Consider the following 23,229-nt stretch of genomic DNA (forward strand, 5'->3'; position numbering starts at 1 on the left):
AGCACAGATACTTCTCTCCCTCCTTAGAACTTTGCGAAGATTTGGCATGACATCAAAAGCAGCATCTATCTTCAAGGACCCCCACCACCCAGGCCATGCTCTCTTCTTGCTGCTGCCATCAGGAAGACGGTACATTAGCCTCAGGACCCACACCACCAGGTTCAGGAACTGTTATTACCCCTCAAACATTAGCCTTTCACATATTGGTTGTTTGTCCATCCTGTTGGGTGCAGTCTTTCATTGATTCTATTATGTTTCTTGGATTTACTGAGTATACCCACAAGAAAATTAACCTCAGGGTTGTATATGGTGACATATATGTACTTCATCAATAAATTTACTTTGAATTCACCTGTAACATAAAACTAACTTGTTTCCACTCAATCCCCATTCTGACAAAAGGTCTTTTAATCTCTGATGTTAGCTATGTTTCTGTCTCCACAACTGCTGAAAGTTCCTAGTATTTCTACTTGTATTTCAGATTTTAAAAAAATTAAATGTTATAAATGACCTTTATCGCCATGTTCATTTTCATTCATTGTTAATATCAATTCAGTGTGAGCAAACGCTATATTCCGTTGTGACTGCCCAAGATCTAATGGCAATGGAAGTAGCAGGAAGCACATCATTCTTGTTAGAACATAGAAATCTACAGCACGTCAGAGGCCCTTAGCCAACAATGTTGTGCTGACCATGTAACCTACTCCAGAAGCTGCCTGGAATTTCCCTAGCGCATAGCCCTCTATTTTTCTAAGCTCCATGTACCTATCTAAGAGGTTCTTAAAAGACCCTATTGTATCAGTTTGCGCCACCGCTGCTGGCAGTGCATTCTACACACCCACCACTCTCTGTGTGGAAAAACTTACCTCTGACATCCCCTCGGTACCTATTTCCAAGCACCTTTTTTATATAGTTTTTATGCCCTCTTGTGTTAGTCATTTCAGCCCTGGGAAAAACCTTCTGGCTATCCACACAATCAATGTCCCTCATCATCTTATACACCTCTATCTGGTCACCTCTCATCCTCCGTCGCTCCAAGGAGAAAAGGCCAAGTTCACTCAAGCTATTCTCATAAGGTACACCCTCCAATCCAGGCAGCATCCTTGTAAATCTCCTCTGCACTCTCTCTATAATTTTCACATCCTTCCTGTAGTGAGGTGACAAGAACTGAACACGGTACTCCAAGTGGGGGTCTGTTGGTCAATGCCTTGATATTCAAGCCTCTTCCTTTGGCATCTGTCAGCTGTAAAATGGCTGACTGCCATGGTTTTCAACCTCCCCCCAGAGTTTGGTGCTTTTCTGGAAGCGGTAAGAGGGGAAAAATAGACCCATTAACAAGATCAATGGGAACATCAGTTGCTGAGGGTGACGATAAGGAAGTGATGTATAGAATGAGAGGGAGTGTCAGTTGTAGGTAGGTTGATGTCAAAATGAAAACTACTGAAAGGTGAAATTACAAATAGTTTGAGATGAGTAGTGAAGTACTAGTGTAAGCTGATGAAGGCAGTCTGAGGAAATTGGTATTGTTCACATCAGAAAGTCAACCTACCTTGAATTTCTCATTGTCTCACTTCTGAACTCCCCTGTGTATCACCTTCTCATGTCTCCTGCAAGGGATCAAAATATCCCAAGTTCTTGTTGACCTCAGCATCACATCAGAGGAGGTACAGTCGGCCCTCCTTATCCGCGGGTTCCACATGCGTGGATTCAACCAACCTCGGATCGGCAAAACCTGGAAGTTCTCTCTCCAGCACTCGTTGTTTGAGCATTGTTCGCCTTGTGTCTCGTTTGGTCGCTACTTTGTTTCTGTGATAAAATGGCTCTTAAAAGCAATTAAGTGGTCAAAGCAATTCCTCAAAGGCTAAGAGGGAGCGTAAAGTGCTATCTCTTGCCGAGAAATCAGAAACCTGAGATCTTTTGAAAAGTGGCATGTTGCTTTCCGAAGTGGTCCTCAGCCCTCAGCCTCCACAGATCCTGACCTTAGTATTATTGACCCTCCTCCAAAGCATCCTCACTCCGTAAACAATACAGTGTAACAACTATTGACATAGCATTTCCACTGCATTAGGTATTATAAATACTATAATCTAGAGATGATTAAAAGTATTACCTGTTTCAGCATTATTTGGCTCGTGTCTTGTTCATTCGCTATTTGTGCTATGAGCGAGAGGGAGGAGTTTAAGGCTAGTAAGGAATGGCTGGCTAGCTATGTAAAGCACTACAGCCTCAAGAACTTAAAGATCACAGGAGAATTGGGATCGGCTGATGCCGAGGTGGCATCAGCATTCCCAGAAGAGCTACGATGGTTGCTTCTGTACTGAACGTGTACAGACTTTTTCTCTTGTCATTATTCCCTAAACAATACAGTATAACAACTAATTACATAGCATTTACATTGTATTAGGTATTATAAGTAATCTAGAGATGATCTAAAGTATACGGGAAGATGTGTATAGGTTATATGCAAATACGGCTCCATTTTATATAAGGGACTTGAGGACACGTTTTTTGGTATCTACGGGGGGGGGGGGGGGATCCCAGAACCAATCCCCCATGGATAAGGAGGGCCGACTGTATCCCTGAACTTTCAACCATACATACTTACACTTCCCAGTTCTAAGCTCTATTAGGTTGAGAGCTTTGAATATCCTTTTAAATTCTGTGGGTGAAATAGATAGATACTTCATTGATTGCAAAGGAAATTATGTCTCACAGTAGCATTATAAGTGCACAGATATATAAATATACAAATATTAGAAGAGAAATAAGAAAGAATGAAAAAATAAGTTACCTCAAACAGTCTAACAGGAGGATCTCATCACGTCCTCAGCTATAGATTGACTCATTATAGAGCCTAATGGCCAAGGTTAAGAATGACCTCATATAGCGCTTTTCGGAGCAGTGCAGTTGTCTTAATCTTTTACTAAAAATGCTTCTCCATTCAGCCAAGGTGGCATGCAGAGGGTGAGAAACATTGTCCAGAAATGGCAGGATTTTCTGTAGGGTCCCTTTGTTCTACCACAGGCTCCAGCGTGTTTAATTTGACTCCTATAAGCAGAGCCAACCTTTCTAATCAATTTGTTGATCCTATTGGCTTCACCTGTGTTGATGCCATTGCCTCAGCACTCCACCACATAAAAGATTATACTCGACAACAGACTGGTAAAACAGGTGAAGGAGTGGCCTTCATACTCCAAAGAACCTCAATCCCCTCAGGAAGTAGAGGTGACTCTGGCCCTTCTTGTACACAGCTTCTTTGTTGGTGCCCCACTCAAATCAGTCATCCAGGTGCACCTCCTGTAGGACCTCACCATCAATAGTAACAGGGAGCAGTGCAGGTTTAGTCTTCCTAAAGTCCATCACTGTCTCCTTTGCCTGACTGATGTTAAGCTGCAGATGATTCCTTTTGCACCATTTGACAAATGACACTATCGCAATGCTTGGTGATGTCTGCCTGGGTTAAAAGACACAGAGAAAAATGATGCATGGATGTCCAGGTGTTTGCAAACTATCCGACCTTTAATTCTAAAATAAATGGGGAAAGTGGAAAAAAAACAGTAACATCTCTCATAATGCATTGGCCACCCTATATTAAACAAAAACCGGCTTGATTTGGCGTTGAAATCTCACTTTGAATCACTGCAAACCGTGGCAGAAACTTCAAAGTTTTGCTGTTAATACTGTAACTCCATAAATACAAACTGAATCTAAATTATTATTCACATAATGATCATAAATTAATGAATCAGCTACTTGGAATATGTGATCTGAGAAGTCAGGAGGCAACATTGTATTTGTATATAAAACTCATTTAAAGCATTTCCTTTTTAATGTACACTGGAGTGCAGCTGACCAGCTCTCAGTTACAAAGCACAGAAATGAAGTGTTTTATTCATTAAGATGTTCCTTTGATTCTAAAAATATATTTTTAATTCATCTTTTCATAAAATGATACCTCAATTAAAGCAGCTTGGGATTAGGTATTTCCTCTGTGCCTTTGGTCTTTGTATTAGGAGTAGACCATTAACTTGAAATTTTCTGTCAAATTTTTAATTATAGTAAAGGTATCAATGCTGTTTTAATTAATATGTGGTTTGTTACCTTGGCTGTAAATGAACATTCATAAACCACAATAGGATAGATAAAACAAGAAAATAACACAATGAAATGTAAATTATGATTATTTCAAAAATCTCATTGTCTGATGTGCAGTTTCATAAAAACAGATTCTCATTGTCTTTGTCCTTATCAGACAGCCCTGACTTAATTTCAGAAATATTGCTAGGATTTCTTCTACTCTTGAATACAGAAATATTGATTGACGTCACAGAGTTGCTTTTGGGAAGTGCACAGGATCATCATTCTTTTCCTGACTGGTTACAAGAAGCTTTCTAAAAATAGCAACAAGGAGCAAAAGGGGAATGAACAGACAAGGATGTGTGAATCCCGAAGGATTTTCTAGCCTGGTATTAGAGATGAGTGTTTTATGTGAAAACTGGGTAGGAACAAAGCACTCATGCAATGTATAAATGATAAAGTCGTATCTACATCTTAGAAACAAATTAAATATATTATCTGAATATCTGTAACATAGATATATAAAGTCAATTAATTTGTGCTTAGCTTTAATTTGCCTTTTTAGCAAACTGGTTGAATTTTTGCATTAATAAAATACAACATTGAGTCAGCAGACATTAATTAAACTATTTCCCGAGTGGTCATTTTTAGTGGCATTGTGTAAATTAACTTTCATCTCATTTCCTCAGATCTTGCTACACTTTTTTTCTATTAATATCTGAATTACACAAGGGAAGTGTGACAGCAGATTACAGTGAATGGCTCTCTAATTTCTGTTTCCTATGAAGTACCTACCTCAAGAAGTCATGGATAAGTCATACACAATAAACACTCGAGATTATCCATTTTGTACAACAGCAAATACAGTAGGCTATGCATTGACAGCTGTAAGATGACAGATACCAAATTACTTAGTTAACTCATTGCAACAAACTTGGTGACCAGAAACCTGAACAAGACAGCTCCACAGCATGTTTTAGCACTGATGATGACGCACTGATAGAGCAAACAGGGTCATGTGTATCATTTCACAACTGTGATGACTTTCACTATATTAGTAATTCTCTGAATTATTAATTCATTTTTATTAATAATGATAAAGAATGCAATAATAGCCCAACTCCCAAATAAACAACTTTCTAAGTTCCAATTCTGTTTATGTTCCAGCACTGTTTGCAAAATAGGACTTCAAAGAGAGTTCTTTGAAAATCAGATGGCTCCAGTCTCTTGAAATGCAATACCTCACAAGATGGAGGCAAATTGTTGTTGACAACTAAGATAAATTGCAGACCTGGATTCCATTGGCAGCTATCATATTCACTTTGAGGTTCTGGAGAGCTTAGGCTAGCAGAGATTTTTTTCATGGGTTTAGGTTATCAGCATAGTTCATAGGTAAGCATATCGGAGGTCTGCTTTCAGAAAGATCAGGTCACAACTTTAGTAACTCTGTTTGTACATCCTTACATATCTCTAGTTGATCCGATGCTGTCTTTGTTGCCTCGAACCTAACACACAGCATAAATATTGCCTCAGTGTTGTTCACAAAAATCACAGTTGTGTACTCTATGAAACATTTTCTTTACTATATTTAACTAGCAATTCATTATTGAATCCTGCAGTAGTCCATCTTAACTATGAATAAATAATAGGATTATTCTAACCTCTTTCAATCTGATAAAAGATTTATATCTTTTGGGAAAAAGTTTTCTACATCAGAGACATAACGTGCTGTCACACATCGTTATCAAACATCACTAATAAAAGATATGGTTCAAAAATAGAACAAAGTGCTCAGAAGCATATTAATCATGTATTATATTCTCGAAGCAGGACACCAGCTGGTGGGTTCATTGCATTCGAAGGATTATTAGAAGCTGCTCAAGGATTCCTCTTACAACTAAAACATCATTGAAATTTGTTACTACCTGGTATCTCCTATTTTTCTTTTTGCAATTTATACATGGTACTTAAGTATAGTAATTAAATAGTTTTACATGGAAGAAATTTGAAAAGATACATAAAGTGATGTCACATATTTAAATTATTTTAGAGCTATCTCATTTTATGCAATGTAATTTTTATCCTGGCTGTATAATAATCAGAATCAGGTTTAATATCACTGGAATACGTCGTGAAATTTGTTGTTTCACAGCAGCAGTACATTGCAAATAAGACAGAATAATTTAACAAAAACTGTAATATAAGGTCAAAGCTTTTATTAAAGACATTTATTGTATAAGGCATTTTTATCCATCTGCATGGGGTGAATTCTTCACATAAAGCTTCATAAAGACTCCATGTTGTGATGTTACACTCCCTTGGTGTTAATTAATGGCTAAAAATAGAATGAGATGTGAAAGGAATACAAGAAAATGTATTGTAGGAGACATTTTATATATTCAGGATTAAATGATGCAGTTTCATTTTTGTTTCACATTTAAATATTGAGAAAATCTTGCAACAAAGAAAATAGTGTTTTTATATATTATCTGTACTTAGATTTTATCATTTTCTAACAACTACCTTATGTAGCATCAAACATAACTAAATATTTAATTTGCTTTGCACAATTGGTGATCAATGCCCAGCAAACACTCCAACTTGTTTTCACTCCAATTACCTCATTAAAAATAACTTAATGAATATTGAAAACTAAATGTATTTAATTTTCTTAATAGTGTTTAAAAGAATAACAACACAAATAAGAGTAGACAAATATCTGAGTAATTTGTATATATTAAAATATTTTAAAATGTGCAATTAATTAAATATTTAACTATGAATTCTGGACATTTAAAGTATACCTGTATTTTCCTTTATATTGAATCTTCATAAGTAATTCACTCGAGAGTAATGGCAAAGACAAGAATTATTTTAATTTTTAAAAAATGCCTTAAACATTTAGTAAATATATTTTATAGGACAAAGGACACAATCAAATCTCCCTTTCTTCACAATCATTTTTTAAAGTATACACAACAGAAAATTGTCACTCCCTGCTAAAGATTATCTCAGGGAGAAGACAGGTAAATGGGGTTGGAAGGGATAATAAATCAGCCATGAAGGAATGACAGAGACTTGATGGGCTGAATGGCCTAATTCTACTCTTATGCCTTATGGTCCTACAGTCTTACGGTCGTATAAGATGCTAGTTGAACTACCTTCTATAACTCAGGGCAAATTGTCTAATTGAGTTCGTCTTTCCTTGGGGCAAACCATAGCTATGACCAATATACAAGATTACAATATATGAAGTGCATTTTAATTGCAAATTATTCAACACAGATGAAATCAATCTGAAAATTCAAAATATAAAATATAATTAACAGTATTATAACACTTGGCCATACCTTATGTAAGATGAAGGCATTGAGAATAACATCAGCAAGTTTGCTGATGATACTAAGCTGGGTGGCAGTGTGACATGTGATGAGGATGTTAGGAGAATTCAGGGTGACTTGGATAGGCTGAGTGAGTGGGCAGATACTTGGCAGATGATGTTTAATGTGAATTAAGTGTGAGGTTATCCACTTTGGGAGTAAGAACAGGAAGGCAGATTATTATCTGAACGGTGTAGAGTTAGGTAAGGGAGAAATACAAAGAGATCTAGGAGTCCTTGTTCATCAGTCACTGAAGGTGAATGAGCAAGTGCAGCAGGCAGTGAAGAAGGCTAATGGAATGTTGGCCTTTATTACAAAGAGAATTGAGTACAAGAGCAAGGAAATCCTCTTGCATTTGTACAGGGCCCTGGTGAGACCACACCTGGAATATTGTGTACAGTTTTGGTCTCCGGGGTTAAGGAAGGACATCCTGGCTGTAGAGGAAGTGCAGCGTAGATTCGCAAGGTTAATTCCTGGGATGTCCGGACTGTCTTACAAAGAGAGGTTAGAGAGACTGGGCTTGAACACGCTGCAATTAAGGAGGTTGAGAGGGGATCTGATTGCAATATAAGATTATTAAGGGATTGGACAAGATAGAGGCAGGAAATATGTTCCAGCTGCTGGGAGAGTCCAGTACCAGAGGGCGTAGTTTGAGAATAAGGGGTAGGTCATTTAGGACAGAGTTAAGGAAAAACTTCTTCTCCCAGAGGGTTGTGGGGGTCTGGAATGCACTGCCTCGGAAGGCAGTGGAGGCCAATTCTCTGGATGCTTTCAAGAAGGAGCTAGATAGGTATCTGGCAGTGCAGGCTTGAAGGGCCGAATGGTCTACTTCTGCACCTATTGTCTATTGTCTATTGTTTATTGTAATGGCCATCTGGATCAGGGGTCCAAAGCTGGTGTTCATGGACCCTTTGCTTCATGGTATTTGTCAGCGGCATAAAAAAGGTTGGGAACCTTTGATCTAGACAATAAATGGCAAAATTTTAACGTAAATGCATCACAGGGTTTTATCTCAGCAGAAAGCAATCATTATTATATTCACACTGATTCCAAGATTTTCTCTGGGATTTTCCACAGAATGCAGATTATGTGTGAACAATGTACACATTTTGTATGTTTTCTTAACCAGAATTATAAATTAACCTTGATTAGGAAGTTTTTAAGGAGGCCTGGGATCCAAGGGGACATTCCTTTGTGGATCCAGAACTGGCTTGCCCACAGAAGGCAAAGAGTGGTTGTAGATGGGTCAGATTCTGCATGGAGGTTGCTGACCAGTGGTGTGCCTTAGGGATCTGTTCTGGGACCCTTACTCTTAGTGATTTTATAAATGACCCGGATGAGGAAGTGGAGAGATGGGTTAGTAAGTTTGCTGATGACACAAAGGTTGGGGGTGTTGTGGATAGTGTGAAGGGCTGTCAGAGGTTACAGTGGGACATTGATAGGATGGAAAACTGGGCTGAGAAGTGGCAGATGGAGTTCAACCCAGATAAGTGTGAAGTGGTTCATTTTGGTAGGTCAACTATGATGGCAAATATAGTATTAATGGTAAATGTGGAGGATCAGAGGGATCTTGGGGTCCGAGTACATAGGACGCTCAAAGCAGCTGCTCAGGTTGACTCTGTGGTCAATTGTGGAATTGAATTTAGGAGCCGAGAGGTAATGTTGCAACTCTATAGGACCCTGGTCAGACCCCACTTGGAATACCGTGCTCAGTTCTGGTCGCCTCACTACAGGAAGGATGTGGAAGTCTTAGAAAGGGTGCAGTGGAGATTTACAAGGATGTTGCCTGGATTGGGGAGCATGCCTTATGAAAACGGGTTAAGTAAACTCGGCCTTTTCTCATTGGAGTGACAGAGGATGAGAGGTGACCTGATAGATGACCTCTGATGATGATGGTGAGAGGCATTGATTGTGTGGATCGTCAGAGGCTTTTTCCCAAGGCTGAAATGGCTGCCACAACAGGGCACAGGTTTAAGGTGCTTGGGAGTTGGTACAAAGGAGATGTCAGGGGTAAGCTTCTTACTCGAAGAGTGATGAGTGCGTGGAATGGGCTGCCAGCAATGGTGGTGGAGGCAGATACAATAGGGTCTTTTAAGAGACTTATGGATAGGTACATGGAGCTTAGAAAAATAGAGGGCTATGGGTAAGCCTAGTAATTCCGAAGGTAGGGACATGTTCGACACAACTTTGTGGGCCAAAGGGCCTGCATTGTGCTGTGGGTTTTCTATGTTTCTATGTTTCAGTTAATGTATGCAATTCAATGTCAAGTTAGAAAATAAAGCAAAATAAATTGCGTAAATAAACACACAAAATGATGGAAGAACTCAACAGGTCAGGCAGCATCTATGGAAAAAAAAGTACAGTCGACATTTTGGGCTGAAACCCTTCAACAGGACTGCAGAAAAGAAGTGGAAGAGTAGATATTTTCCTCCTGTCCTGCCGAAGGGTTTCAGCCCAAAACGTCAGTTGTACTTTCTTCTATAGATGCTGTCTGACCTGCTGAGATTCTCCAGCATTTTGTGTGTGTTGCTCGGATTTCCGGCATTTGCAGATTTTCTCTTGTTTGAAGTAAATAAAGATGGGATTGAGAGTGACATAAATAAAGCAGGCAAAATATTAAGTTTATTTGCTATATAATTTTCTCAAAAGTAATCCATGGTAATAATTACAATCAGAAATAATGAAAAATAGAAGTTAATTTTCAGTGACAGAGAGATTGTTTACTTGCAATTAAAATTAATCAGGTCTTTAATTCTCTGACCTTTCAAAACATATCAATTGGCTCTTTATATACCCCCAGTGGCCTAGGCTCCACACCCAACCAGAGTAGAGAATTTCATCAATCCATCACTGTCTGCAAGAACTCCCTACTCACTTCACTTTTAAATAATTGTCCCCAAACTTGTAATTATTTCTACTCATTGGAGATTCTCCCATTGGTGGAAACATCTGGTTTTCAACATTACACCCCACCCCGCTAGATCTAATACGTTTCAGTAAGTTAGCTCCTCATTCGTCTAAACCCTGAACAATAGGTTTAATTTATTTAGCTGTTCATGACAGGACAACACATATCCTAGATATTAACCTAATGAATTTCTTTTGCACAGCCTCCAAAGCCACGTCTTTTGTATATCCTTAAGGGGATGAAAAACTGTGCACAACACTCTAAGTGTGACCTCACTTGGTTCTTTAGCTGAACTCTTCCCTCAACTAACCTCCAACCTTCTTGCAATAAAGACTAAAAGATGGAGTTCCCAGGCTTAAATATCAACAACAATTTGTTCTGGTCCAGCCACGTGGATACCACATTCAAAAAACCACATCTACACCAACACTTCCTCAGAAAGTGAAATAAATTTGGCATTTTCCTGACGATTCTTACCAATATTTATAGATGTTCCATAAAGAGTGTCACAACTTGGATTGGCAACTGCTGTGACCAGGACCATAAGAAATCACAAAGAGTTGTGGGGGCAGCCCAGTCCACTGTGTACTCCAGCCTCCTCTCCAATGACCGTGTCTTTACTTCCCTCTTCCCTCTCTCGCTAGTCATTCTTTCTTCTCCCCTCTCCCATTTTTCCCAAAAGGTGAACTCTTATGTCCCAATCTAACTCATCATTAACTTTACTTGACTATGTGCACAGTAGTTTCTATGTAACTGCAACACCACACTCTGCATTCTATTTTTTTCATTAACTCAGTGTCATTATGAATGGCATGATTTCTCTTTGTGACACACAAATAAAAGCTTTTCACTGCGTCTTGGTACATGATACAATAATAAACCAATATTCATATTCACAATATTTGTCATCCTAACCATTTGTTGTAGCTGTGATTTGTGTATAACAACACTTGGATCTTCTTGTTCTTTGTTCATCTGCAATCCTTCTCCACTTATTTATCAGACTGTGTTTGGCTTTCTCTTCCCAAAGTGCGTGACCTCACAGTTACCCATGCTGAACTTCATCTGGCAAGTTTTCATTATCACTTAACCTATCCATAACCCATTGCAGGGTCCAAATATCCTTATTACAACATGCCCTCTGACTTGTTTTCATGTCATCAGCAAACTTGAATATATTCGCTCTACCTCGTCCTCCAGGTCTTTGATAAAAATTGTAACTAAACAATGGCCAAGAACTGATCCTAAGGCACTCCATCAATCCAACCTGAGACAGAAACAGTCTATGCGATTCTGCCTTCTATATGATAACCAATGTTCAATCAATGCTGACAAACTTACCCCAACACCCCAAGGCGTTCGTGTAGCATCTTTTCCAGTGTCTTTGGAAAATCTGAAGGCAATCCATTTACAGGTTCTGCTTCTTACATCCTCAAAGGACATCAGCAATTTTTCAAATATGATTGACCTTTCACAAAAATACGTTGACTTAGTTTGATTAAATTGATCTTTTCTGAACTATTATAGACACCAGTATATGACCAACATTATTTATTAATCTTATTTGCCTATAGATACCCACTTCTTGTCCTTCTTCTCTGAGGTTTTCCATTCTGCTGGTACCTTCCCAGAACTGGGTGCATTTTAAAATGCTTCAACTAAGGACTCCATTTTCTCTACAGGCAATTCATTTAAAATCCTTGTGAGCAGGGCTTCCGATCCATTGACTTGCCAGCCTTTAATAGTCTATTTTTTATAATATATTTATATAATTTATTTTTAATAGTGTATTTTTTATTTTTAATAGTCCTGACAAAGGGTTTTGGCCCAAAATGTCGACAGTGCTTCTCCCTATAGATGCTGCCTGGCCTGCTGCGTTCCACCATCATTTTGTGTGTGTTGCTTGTATTTCCAGCATCTGCAGATTTCCTCGAGTTTGCCTTAATATCAACGGCATATTTTGTGAAATTTGTGGTCTTTGTATCAGTAGTACAATGCAATACATAATTAAAGAAAAAACGTGAATTACAGTACTGTTCATGGATTCAATGTCTATTCAGGAATCAGATGGCAGAGGGGAAGAAGCTGTTCCTGAACCACTGAGTGTGTGCCTTCAGGCTTCTGTACCTTCCTGATTGTAGCAATGAGAACAAGGCATATCCTGGGTAATGGGGATCCTTAACAATGGATGTTGTGTTTTTGAGGCATTGCTCCTTGAAAATGTCCTAGATACGATGGAGCTGACCAAGTTCACAACTCTCTGCAGCTTATTTTGGTTCTGTGCAGTGCCCACCATCCATAAGCACACTTATCCTATCTATCATTTTTGTTTTTAGGTACCCTATACAAATCAAAATTCTGTTTTTAGATATTACTTACAGTTTTCTCTCATTATCAGTTTCCTTGTTCCTTATTTACTTCCCTCATTGCTGATTATTGTGAATCCCTCAGACCTTTGGTCTACCACTTTCTCTTGCCAGTTTACATGTTCTAGTCTTTGATCTAATGCTTTCTAGTCTTTGATCTAATGCTTTTTTGTTAGCAATGAATGTTCTCTTTTTCTTGAGATCCCTATTTCCTACAGGTATAAATTTCCACTGAGGTTAATAACTAGCTTTTTAAATATCTGTCATTGCTCATCCATTGACATTCCCTTTAGTTCATTCCCAGTCTATTTCAGACAACTCTACTTTCAAATCATTGTAATTGCTCTTACTTAAATTGAACACATTGCTTATGGACTCCCCAGTGTTCATCCTCAAATTACATCCAGAATTCTATTGTATTGCATTCACAGACAATTCTAATACAATGTTTATGTGGGATGCTTGCATTTATTGCCCGAGTTTTTGTTTTGAAGCATTGGGCTGCTGACTAATCTTTTGAGAAAGAGCCACACTTTTTGGATGAGATCTCACACAGAGCAAGTGAATGTAGTGGAATATCCTTCATATAAGGCATCTGTGATCAGAGCTTACTTTATTTTATTTTAAAGTCAAGATTTTTGCAGCTTATTAACGTTACATTGAAGTGCTTCCAGATGTTTTTGTTGTATTAACTAAGCTATACAAATATATGTTTTTGTAGCAGTTATTCAGTATATCTCAAACAAAATTCTAGCATTTGGCTGTTCACCTATAATATAAAATGAAATATACTGGTGCATGCTATTATTTGTCCAATTTCTGTAGCATCAAATTTCTCTACATTATTATGAAATATTTAATTTTACCCTAAAGAAAACAAAATCAAGCAAATCACCTCCTCTGATTTCTTTTTCTTTCTTTGATCATATTCTTAATCCATGTTAACACCATAGCGTATATACCTTGTGGATCATATTTTGTTGTTTATTTTTTCAGGTATAAAACATAAGCTATTAATTGACAAATTTTATCACAATTCAATTTTTTTAAAATTTAAATACCTACAGCTCTTTAACCATTTTTTCTTAATAGTTGTGATATCAAAAAGGGTTCACTGGGATTTCATGAATTCTTTAATCTTCAGGCAGACTTTTACTTAATGCAGATTAATTTCAAAAAGGAAATTCTATAATCTGACAGAAAATTTAGGTAAAGAGACTATCTGTGATATGATCCCGTGGAAGATACCTTTCAACTGGATGAACTAGTATATGAAGCAACAGCTGAGAGTTATCAATTAATTCAGAAAAAAAATATTATCCCCGCCATGTTCACTTGTTTTTACTTTTCCTGGTTTCAAGTTGTATTAGAACTCAAGATCTTTAAAAAGATTTCAGCAGCGGATGTGTGAACAAGCAAGGGCAAAATGGGATTAGATATGAAAAATGGAATAGGTATTTTAATGACAGTCTTGATAACAAAATCCAAAACTCAACTTAATGCTAAATGGGGACTGCAAGATCGCAAAGAGTTTGGTTCAGCCTCAAATAGTGGTTAGGGAGAAGCACAGCTGGAACACCACATTCATCATAGTTTTAGTTGATGTATTCCAAATGTCTCTGACACTGAAATAGATTAAAATAATTATTCTGAAATTACTTGCTTCTCCTTTCCCTCTTCTAGCATAGGCTGGGAACCCTCAATGAGAACAGTTGGATTTCCTATCTGAATTGATCTATTCTATTTTTTTAAGAAATCCTCCAAAGAAGTCTCTGCTACTGGATTCCACGTGGAATCAATTGAGGGAACAGAGTAACTTGCACTTTTAGTGACATACAATACCTGGATTTCTAAGACTTAAAGTTTCATAGCTGAAAGTAGATTGCTCTCATCAAAACTGTTGACTACAACCCACAAAATTTGCTCCATTGCATTTTGAGCTTTGTAAAAGAACCATGAGGTAGAAGATTCTTGAAAATTAACAGGTCAGTTTCCTATGAAAGGCTATCAACCTGTAACTCATCATATTTTGGTCTGTGATAAAGACTGCTGCTTGTGCTTAACAGACTGACTGCTCAGAACTCAATCAAATCATTAGTTACTTTATACCTCTTAGCAAGTGTTGATGAAGCTCATATTCCCCTCACCAAAACTTGTGAAAAATTATGTGACACTCCCTTTATGATACATTTTTCAGCTAAGCAAGACCACTTAGGATCAACTAAGTAATAGATTGGAATCCAGTACCAGGACAATCTGTCTACAGTCATCACTCCTTATCGATTCCTAATCAGAACCAAAACAAATATGTTGATCTTGTTGACTCTCTGCACTCTCAAGTCATGGAGTAATGTCTCAGTATAGATCAAATTAGGGTTTGTTAGACATTTGAACGGGCTTTATTTTGAACACTGCTTCTCATTTATATTAATGCATGCTATCCACTTAATTACTAATGGATGTACAAAGTCTATTTGTTGAGAGGTATAAAATAACTATGGATCTGCTTGTGTTTCTGAGTGGTCTGTTGGGGTGAAGCAGTTAGCTTTATCTCAAACCAAAACATGACAGTAATTGTGCACATTAACTGACAACTGCTAGATGACATTTGAATTTATGAATAGAATATTCCTTCTAAAAACACATTATTGTTCCTGTTAATTATTGTCTCATGACTCATTTCCATAATCATTACGTGCCTAGTTCACTCTTTAACAAGAACAAAATAAAGAAACTCATCTCATCTGCCATTTATAACCATCCAGCATCATCTGATCCATAGTTTGCCATTAGAGTTACTAACAATGTCCCTATCCCTTCTCCAACTATTTGTGGTTTAAGTCATAAATTATGATGCATATGCACTGAGTTTCTAGTCTTTAGTGAAATAATACACGGAGTACAGGAAACATGAAAATCTTAATTAACTGGTTTTTGAATTCTCTTTGATCTTGGCAACCGTACTAATATACTATTCTAGAGACCGAATGGATTTGTCAGTGCAGATACCAACTGATGACTCTCTTCGATCATGTTCTGTGCCAACCCATTTTTCACAATGATACAGCTCACTTCAGGAGTATATTCAAACTCCCAGTCATCTTCAACGTTACCTGGATATTGAGCATCAAGATCTACACAAACTTTTCTGTATCTCTTGACAAATCTTAGGAAATAATTCTGGACAATTTTTTCTTTGTTTCAACTTTCACCTTCCCATGGCTGAACCACACACAGACATTTCTTGAGCCTTTTGTTATCAGCATTTCTCTAGGAATGTGTTCTGTTATGCAATTCTTCTGTGAGGTCATTCTGCGGCTCAGTAGATAATCTGTCAGTCATTGCTTCATTGTAAAGCCTTGCATGACCTGTTTCTTTAATTTTCTTTCAGAATACATGACAGAGCAGACTCGATGGGCCTAGTTGCCTAAATCTGCTCCCATGTATTATGGTCTGTGTATTGATCTGCGTTTCAGGCTGGATGATAAAAAGTTCTATGAAGCTATGCCAAACTGTTTAAGTTGAAATTCTAGAAGATTATGTAATATGATTTCCTGGAAAGATATTATTGAGTTAACTGATGGCACCTGACAATGCATTCTTTACCTCAATGCACATTGAATGGCTCTCCGCCAATATTAGGTCATTGCCCATTGGCCTTTTGCAGTCTTCTATGTGGAATTAGGAAAGCTTCATGGGCTATTTTCACGTTAGGAATGTGCTCATGGTGGCTGCAATTTGTGTCTTGATGAATTCTACATTTGCTGGCTAGCCCTTTCAGATTCTTGGCAAAGCCTCCAGTTACTTCTTTCATGTTAACAATGCCCTAAAGGCTGATTGGTGAATAAGTTGCCTTACTAGTGTTGTTAGATAATGTTAACTTTTTGTTATCTGCTTTTTATTGTACCTATGGAAGATTCAACTGCTAATACCTTTGCTTTGCCAATTCAACATGGAGTGCAATTTGAGTAAAGATTATTTTTCTTTGCCTGCGGTTCAACTCAGGACTACTTTGTAGTCCACCCAATAATCAGACAGAACAAATGATGACACAAACTCTGTATAGTTTCAAACATATGCTATTCTTTAATTCATCTCCTTTACTACTATGAGCCTTTAGCACACATGGATCAGTATAGAATGCCAATAGATTTAAAGGTTAGCTTTATTTGTCACAATAACTGAAACAGAGTAAAATGCATCATTTACATCAAACCAAATCAGCGAGGATCGTCTGTAAATGTGCCATGCTCCCAGCACCTACATAGCATGCTCATAAATATGAGAAAATCTGCAAATGCTAGAAATCCAAGCAACACACACAAAATGCTGGAGGAACTCAGCAGGCCAGGCAGCATCTATGGAAAAGAGTGAACAGTCAACGTTTTGAGCCGAGACCCCTCTCCAGAGTCCTGTATGCTCATAGCTCACTAACCCTAATCGTATATCTTTGGAATGTGGGAAGAAACTGGAACAAGAAAGGAAACCCATGTGTCACCAGGAGAACGTGTGAACTCCTCCCAGACAGCAGGTGGCACTGTAATAGTGTTACACTAACCGCTATGCAATTGTGTTGCCTGCATGTAACTGCATTGGCTGAGAATCATACCTGGGCCTCTTACTTGACAGGCAAGCATTTTCACACTGAACTACCAATGCAGGTGACATTAGTGAAATTGATTTGGCATTTGGGTAAATGTGTTTCTAAGTTTTGTTCCAATAATGCAGCTTTACAAATCTTTAAATGGATCTGTATATTAAGTACTAGAACTTAATTAGATGTCATTGGGAATCTCTCATACTGAGTACATTTTTCAAACCAGCCCTTGGTTCTTTGAGACAGTCTTTCTCTTGTAGAGTTGCTCTGTGTATTTACTGTAGCTACTCTGATTGCATAGCGAGCTGCAGTCAGTGGTGGTATCACTTGGCAAATATTAACAACCACATTGAGCCATTCATCAACTTCAATATTGTACAAGCCTCTCCTTCACAGCTTTCTGTGATCTGTTTCTGCTTACACTGACAACCTACTTAATTGACATTATTCAGGATTGGCATCCCGGATCTAGCCTGACACATTGATGCAGTGTGACCTTTGTTTTTGCAACCAAAGCATTTTGCTGCTCTAAGCTGGCATTTCCATTGTGTCACTACAGCTTTTCCTGCTAGACTTGCCTTTTGCAACAAATTCACCAGCATCACTTGGAGTTAGTATTGAAACTCCCACCTTTACTGCTCACTTCTTAAACACACATTGCACAGATGTTATGTATTAGCCAAAATGCTTTCGAAGCCATCTCCATCACATTCATGTTAAAATATTAAATTTTAGGTCCTCAATAACTTAGGTTGAGTTTGCTTATCCATTAACCACACTCTAAATGATTCCACTTGCTTGATTTAATGTCAAGACAGATTTTTCCCAAACTACAATGTAATCATTAATGGTCTAGACAATGTAATCATTAATGGTCTTGGTTTCTGATCCTGAATTTTAACTATTTGTGATTTGTAAAGGCACTAGGTTAAAGTGATTTTATAATATTCTTCTTGTGTCATGTGGAAAGTCATGGACATTCCCAGTGTCTTGGGCATCCATTGTCCAGGAACCATCTCCAACTGCAGCAATTTTAAGATCCTAAGGTGGCAGCAGGAGTTACTGTGTTGCATCCATGAGGCAGAAACCTTTGTGGACAGCACTGCTGGAGAGGGGCTGCCCCCATGCTTAGGAATGTGCAGGCACAGGAGGACTGAATGGCTGGAAGGTGCAGAAATCCTCTTAATCCATCTTCCTCCTGTATATATTTTCCCTTGTAGAACCAGTGAGAGGAATGGATCAGCCAGACAGGAGTGCGGCACAGTGTGTGGCATGGGTGAAGTATGAGAAGGATGGGGAATTCAATAGATAGGGGCAAACTGCTGTAAATGTATTTCCAGGATGGTACATCGTCACCCCTATGTCAGAGTCAAGGATGTCATTGAATATCTGTGGGAAAGAGTGACCAACCGGAGATCATGGTCCATATTTATACCAGTGACATGGGTAAAGAGGGATGAGGCCCTACAAAGAGAGTGTAGGAAGCTAGGAAAACACTAGTTTTAGTGGTAGTAGGTATTGGAAAGTAAAGGAAAATAATTTATGGCTCAAGAGATGGAATAGGAATGAAAGTCTTTGCACCCCTCAATGAGTCTGGATAGTCTTTGGGGAGGTGAGACCTCTGTAAGCCTGATAGGTTATATCTCAACAACAAGGGATCACTACCTTTGTGTTTACTTAGCCAAGGGACAAGGTGGGTGTGTGAAGGTAGGTTCAGAAGGGAGAAAGCTAAATTGGAAATTAGAAATAAAGGTTAATTTGAGGGGCATTTAGAAAAACAAAGAGAAAAGAAAGACGATACAGCAGGATAAGGACAGTGGTAATGGTAACTGAAACCTGCTGGGAAAAAACAGAAAATTCAAATGGAAGTGTGGCATCAGCAAATCAAAGTTCAAAATTCAAAGTAAATTTATTAACAAAGTACAGATGTATATGTCACCATATACAACCCTGAGATTCATATTCTTGGGGCATACTGAACACATCTATAGAATAGTTGCAAGATCACCCAAATCTAGGGCATTCAACCAGAGAGCAGAAAACAACAAACTGTTCAAATGCAAATATCAATAAATGGGAATAAATAAAGAGAATATGAGATGAAGGGTCCTTGAAAGTGAGTCTATTGGTTGTGGAAATGGAACAGTTCAGTGAGGGGGCAAGAGAAGTTGAGTGAAGTTATCCCCTTCAGTTCAAGAGCCTGATGGTTGAGGGATAGTAATTGTTCTTGAACCTGGTGGTGTGAGTCCTGAGGCTCGTGCTTGAGCAAGGAAAAATGAGATTAAATCTCAAGGCAAAGGAATCAGAAAGAAACAAGGAAGACAATTCAAAGTAAATAGGTCAGCATAAGAATTTTAATAGGATCGGAGTAAATGGGATTAAAATAACAAGTAAATTGGGTTTACATTGCATACATGTCAATATGCTTAATATAGTAAAGAATGTGGTGAACTACAGTCAGAAAAATGCAGTGGAAAGTATTGGCAATGGCTCAAAATGAGGCAGGACTAGGTATTAAATATTCCTGGAATTAAACTGTATGAGAGATAGGGAAGGCGGGGGGGAGAAAAAAAGAGTTAGGCAATAAACGTTTGAAGGGCAATTAGAAGGAAAAACAGAAAATGCAGAAGGTTCTGGACAGAGTGGAGAGGATGTTCCCTGAGATGGTGGATTGGGGACTAGAGGTCACAGGTATAAGATAAAGGAGAAGGACTAAACTATCAGAGCAAGGGGGTAGTGCTGAAGATTTATAAGGCATTGGTCAGACTGCATTTTTTGAGTGTTGTCAGCAGTTTTGGGTCCCTTATCTGAGAAAGTATGTTCTGGCATTGAAGAGGATCCAGGGATGTTTACAAGAATTATCCCGGGAATGAAAGGGTTAATTTATGAGGTGCATTTGATGACTCTGGGCCTCTGCTTTCTGGAGTTTAGAAGAATGAGGGAAGTTCTCATTGAAACCTGTCAAAGACTGAAAGGCCTAGATAGAGTGGATATGGAGAGGATATAGTGGGTGAGCCTGGGACCAGAATGGACAGCCTCAGAATACAATCAGAATCAGAATCAACGGCATGTGTCGTGGAATTTGTTAACTTAGCAGCAGCAGTTCAATGTAATACGTAATATAGAAGAAAAAATATATAATAATAATAAATCAATCAATTACAGTATATGTTTATTGAATAAATTAAAAATCATGCAAAAACAGAAATAATATACTGTATATTAAAAAAGTGAGGTGGTGTCCAAGGATTCAAAGCCCATTCAGGAATCAGATGGCAGAGGGGAAGAAGCTGTGGCTGAATCGCTGAGTGTGTATATTCAGACTTCTGTACCTCCTACCTGATGGTAACAGTAAGAAACGTGCATGCCCTGGGTGCTGGAGGTCCTTAATAATGGACACTACCTTTCTGAGACACCGCTCCTTGAAGATACTTTGTAGGCTAGTACTCAAGGTGGAGCCAACTAAATTTACAAACCTCTGCAGTTTCCTCAGGTCCTGTGCAGTAGATCACCCCCCCCACCCCCCACCCCCCATACCAGACAGTGATGCAGTCTGTCAGAATGCTCTCCACGGTACATCCATAGAAGTTTTTGAGTTTATTTGTTGACATAACAAATCTCTTCAAACTCCTAATGAAGTATAGCTGCTGTCTTACCTTCTTTATAACTGCATTGATATGTTGGGACCAGGTTAGATCCTCAGTGATCTTGACACCCAAGAACTTGAAGCTGCTCACTCTCTCCTCTTCTGATCCCTCTATGAAGATTGGTATATGTTCCTTTGACAACAATCAGCTCTTTGTCTTACTGACGTTGATTGCCAGGTTGTTGCTGTGGCATCACTCCACTAGCTGGCATATCTCGCTCCTGCATGCCCACTGTCTCCATCTGAGATTCTATCAACAATAGTTGTATCATCAGCAAATTTAAAGATGGTATTTGAGTTAGGCATAACCACATAGTCAAGGATATTGAGACAGTAGAGCAGCGGGCTAAGCACACACCCCTGAGGTGCACCAGTGTTGATCGTCACCGAGGATGATTTGTTATCACCAATCCGCACAGATTGTGGTTTTCTGGTTAGGGAGTCGAGGATCCAATTGCAGAGGAGGTGCAGAGGCGCAGGTACTGTAACTTCTCAATGAGGATTGTGGGAATGATGGTATTAAATGCTGAGCTTTAGTCGATGAACAGCATCCTGACATAGGCGTTTGTGTAGTCCAGGTAGTCTGAAACCATGTGAAGAGCCATTGAGATTGCATCTGCCGTTGACCTATTGTGGCGATAGGCAAATTGCAATTGGTCCAGGTCCTTGCTGAGGCGGGAGTTCAGTCTAGTCATGACCACCCTCTGAAAGCATTTCATCACTGTAGATGTGAGTGCTACCGGGCGATAATCATTAAGGCAATTCACATTATTCTTCTTAGGCACTGGTATATTTGTTACCTTTTTGAAACAAGTGGGAACTTCTGCCCAAGGATGTTTCTTTAGAACAGAGATGAGGAGGAATTTCTTGAGAAGAAGAATGGTGAATCTGTGGAACTCATTGCCACAGATGGCTATGGAGGCAAAATCATTGGGTATATTTAAAGTGGAAATTGATAGGTTCTTGTTTAGTAAGGACGGCAAAGGTTACGGGGAGAAGTCAGGAGAATGGAGTTGAGAGGTATAATAAAACCACCATGGTTGAATGGCAGAGCAGACTTGATGGGCTGAATGTCCTAATTCTGCTCCTATGTCTTATGGAAATAATAGTGATACAAAGTAGAAATCGGAAATGCATTGCCTTCTGAAGGCAATTGTATAAATATATAATGGGGAAAAAATTTGCATTCGTACAGAGAAAGGACTACCCTGTGGAACTAGGTTGTGCTGGTAGAGAACCAATGTGGAAGTTAAAGGGTTAGATAACCTTTTTCTCCACTGTAACCATTTTATGATTCTATGACATGTCATCACATCAAATGAAACATGTTTTGTCTTGCCTAGTAACCAAAGGTATTAAAATGAGTTTATTTCTATTAGTAAGATTGCTTTCCTACGTTCTCAAATAGCTTTGTTTTGAACACTTTTGCCATAGTCCTCACTTTTGACATTACTGCTGACACAGAAGAACATTGTCATCCATTCTACTTAAGAAATGGAGAGTTCTCCTACCTTGCCCTACGTGGCTAGATCAGGTTGAGTTGCCGTCTTGTGTAATTTTTACTTTTTCATCTTCTGGTAGAATTGTCCTGCTCTACTTTTACTTCTCCCACACATCAGGCTGAGCTTGAATCCTGTTGCATCACAGTAATGTCACAATAAACCCTATTGCAACACAACAGTTCCCAAGGAAAACAGCATGACACATTATTTGGCCACGTGCAGATTGTATTAAAATCTAACTCTAACATAAATACCATAAAACATAGGAGCACAATTAGGACATTCGGCCCATTGAGTCTGCTCCGCCATTCCATCACAGCTGATTTACTATCCCTCTCAACCCCGTTCTCCTGCCAGCTCCCTGTAACCTTTGACACCCTGACTAATCAAGAATCTATCAATCTTCACTTTAAATATACCCAATGACTTGGCCTGCACAGTGATCTGTGGCAATGAATTCCACAGATTCACCACCCTCTGGCTAAAGAAATTTCTCCTCATGTCTGTTCTAAATGAACATTCCTGTATACTGATGCTGTGCCCTCTTGCCTTTAAGGGAAAATTTTGCCTGACTATATATAGCCTATATATATCCTCTCCATGTGCATTCTGTCTAAGCCTTTCAAATATTTGATAGGTTTCAATGAGAACCCCCTCTCTACTGAATACAGGCCCAGAGCCATGTCACTCCTAGAATCATTCTTGTGGACTTCCTCTGGACCCTCTCTAATGGTAGCACATCCTTTTTTCAAC

The 23,229-nt window shown here is 38.6% G+C and overlaps 1 long non-coding RNA gene across 2 annotated transcripts; it reads right to left on the minus strand.

The window, feature by feature from the left end:
- Window positions 1-6,282: 6,282 nt before the first annotated feature.
- Window positions 6,283-22,806, minus strand: LOC132378813 (uncharacterized). 2 transcript variants are annotated; one of them, XR_009507189.1, is made up of 3 exons: window positions 22,486-22,806; window positions 11,707-11,833; window positions 6,283-6,412 (listed from the first exon to the last, which is right to left on the minus strand). It is a non-coding gene; the product is annotated as an uncharacterized LOC132378813 (long non-coding RNA). The 2 variants fall into 2 exon arrangements; XR_009507193.1 differs by lacking the exon at window positions 22,486-22,806 and adding an exon at window positions 20,985-22,195.
- Between the last annotated feature and the right edge of the window lie 423 nt (window positions 22,807-23,229).

Source organism: Hypanus sabinus, chromosome 2, assembly GCF_030144855.1.
Source record: "Hypanus sabinus isolate sHypSab1 chromosome 2, sHypSab1.hap1, whole genome shotgun sequence".
Classification (NCBI taxonomy): Eukaryota; Metazoa; Chordata; class Chondrichthyes; order Myliobatiformes; family Dasyatidae; genus Hypanus; species Hypanus sabinus.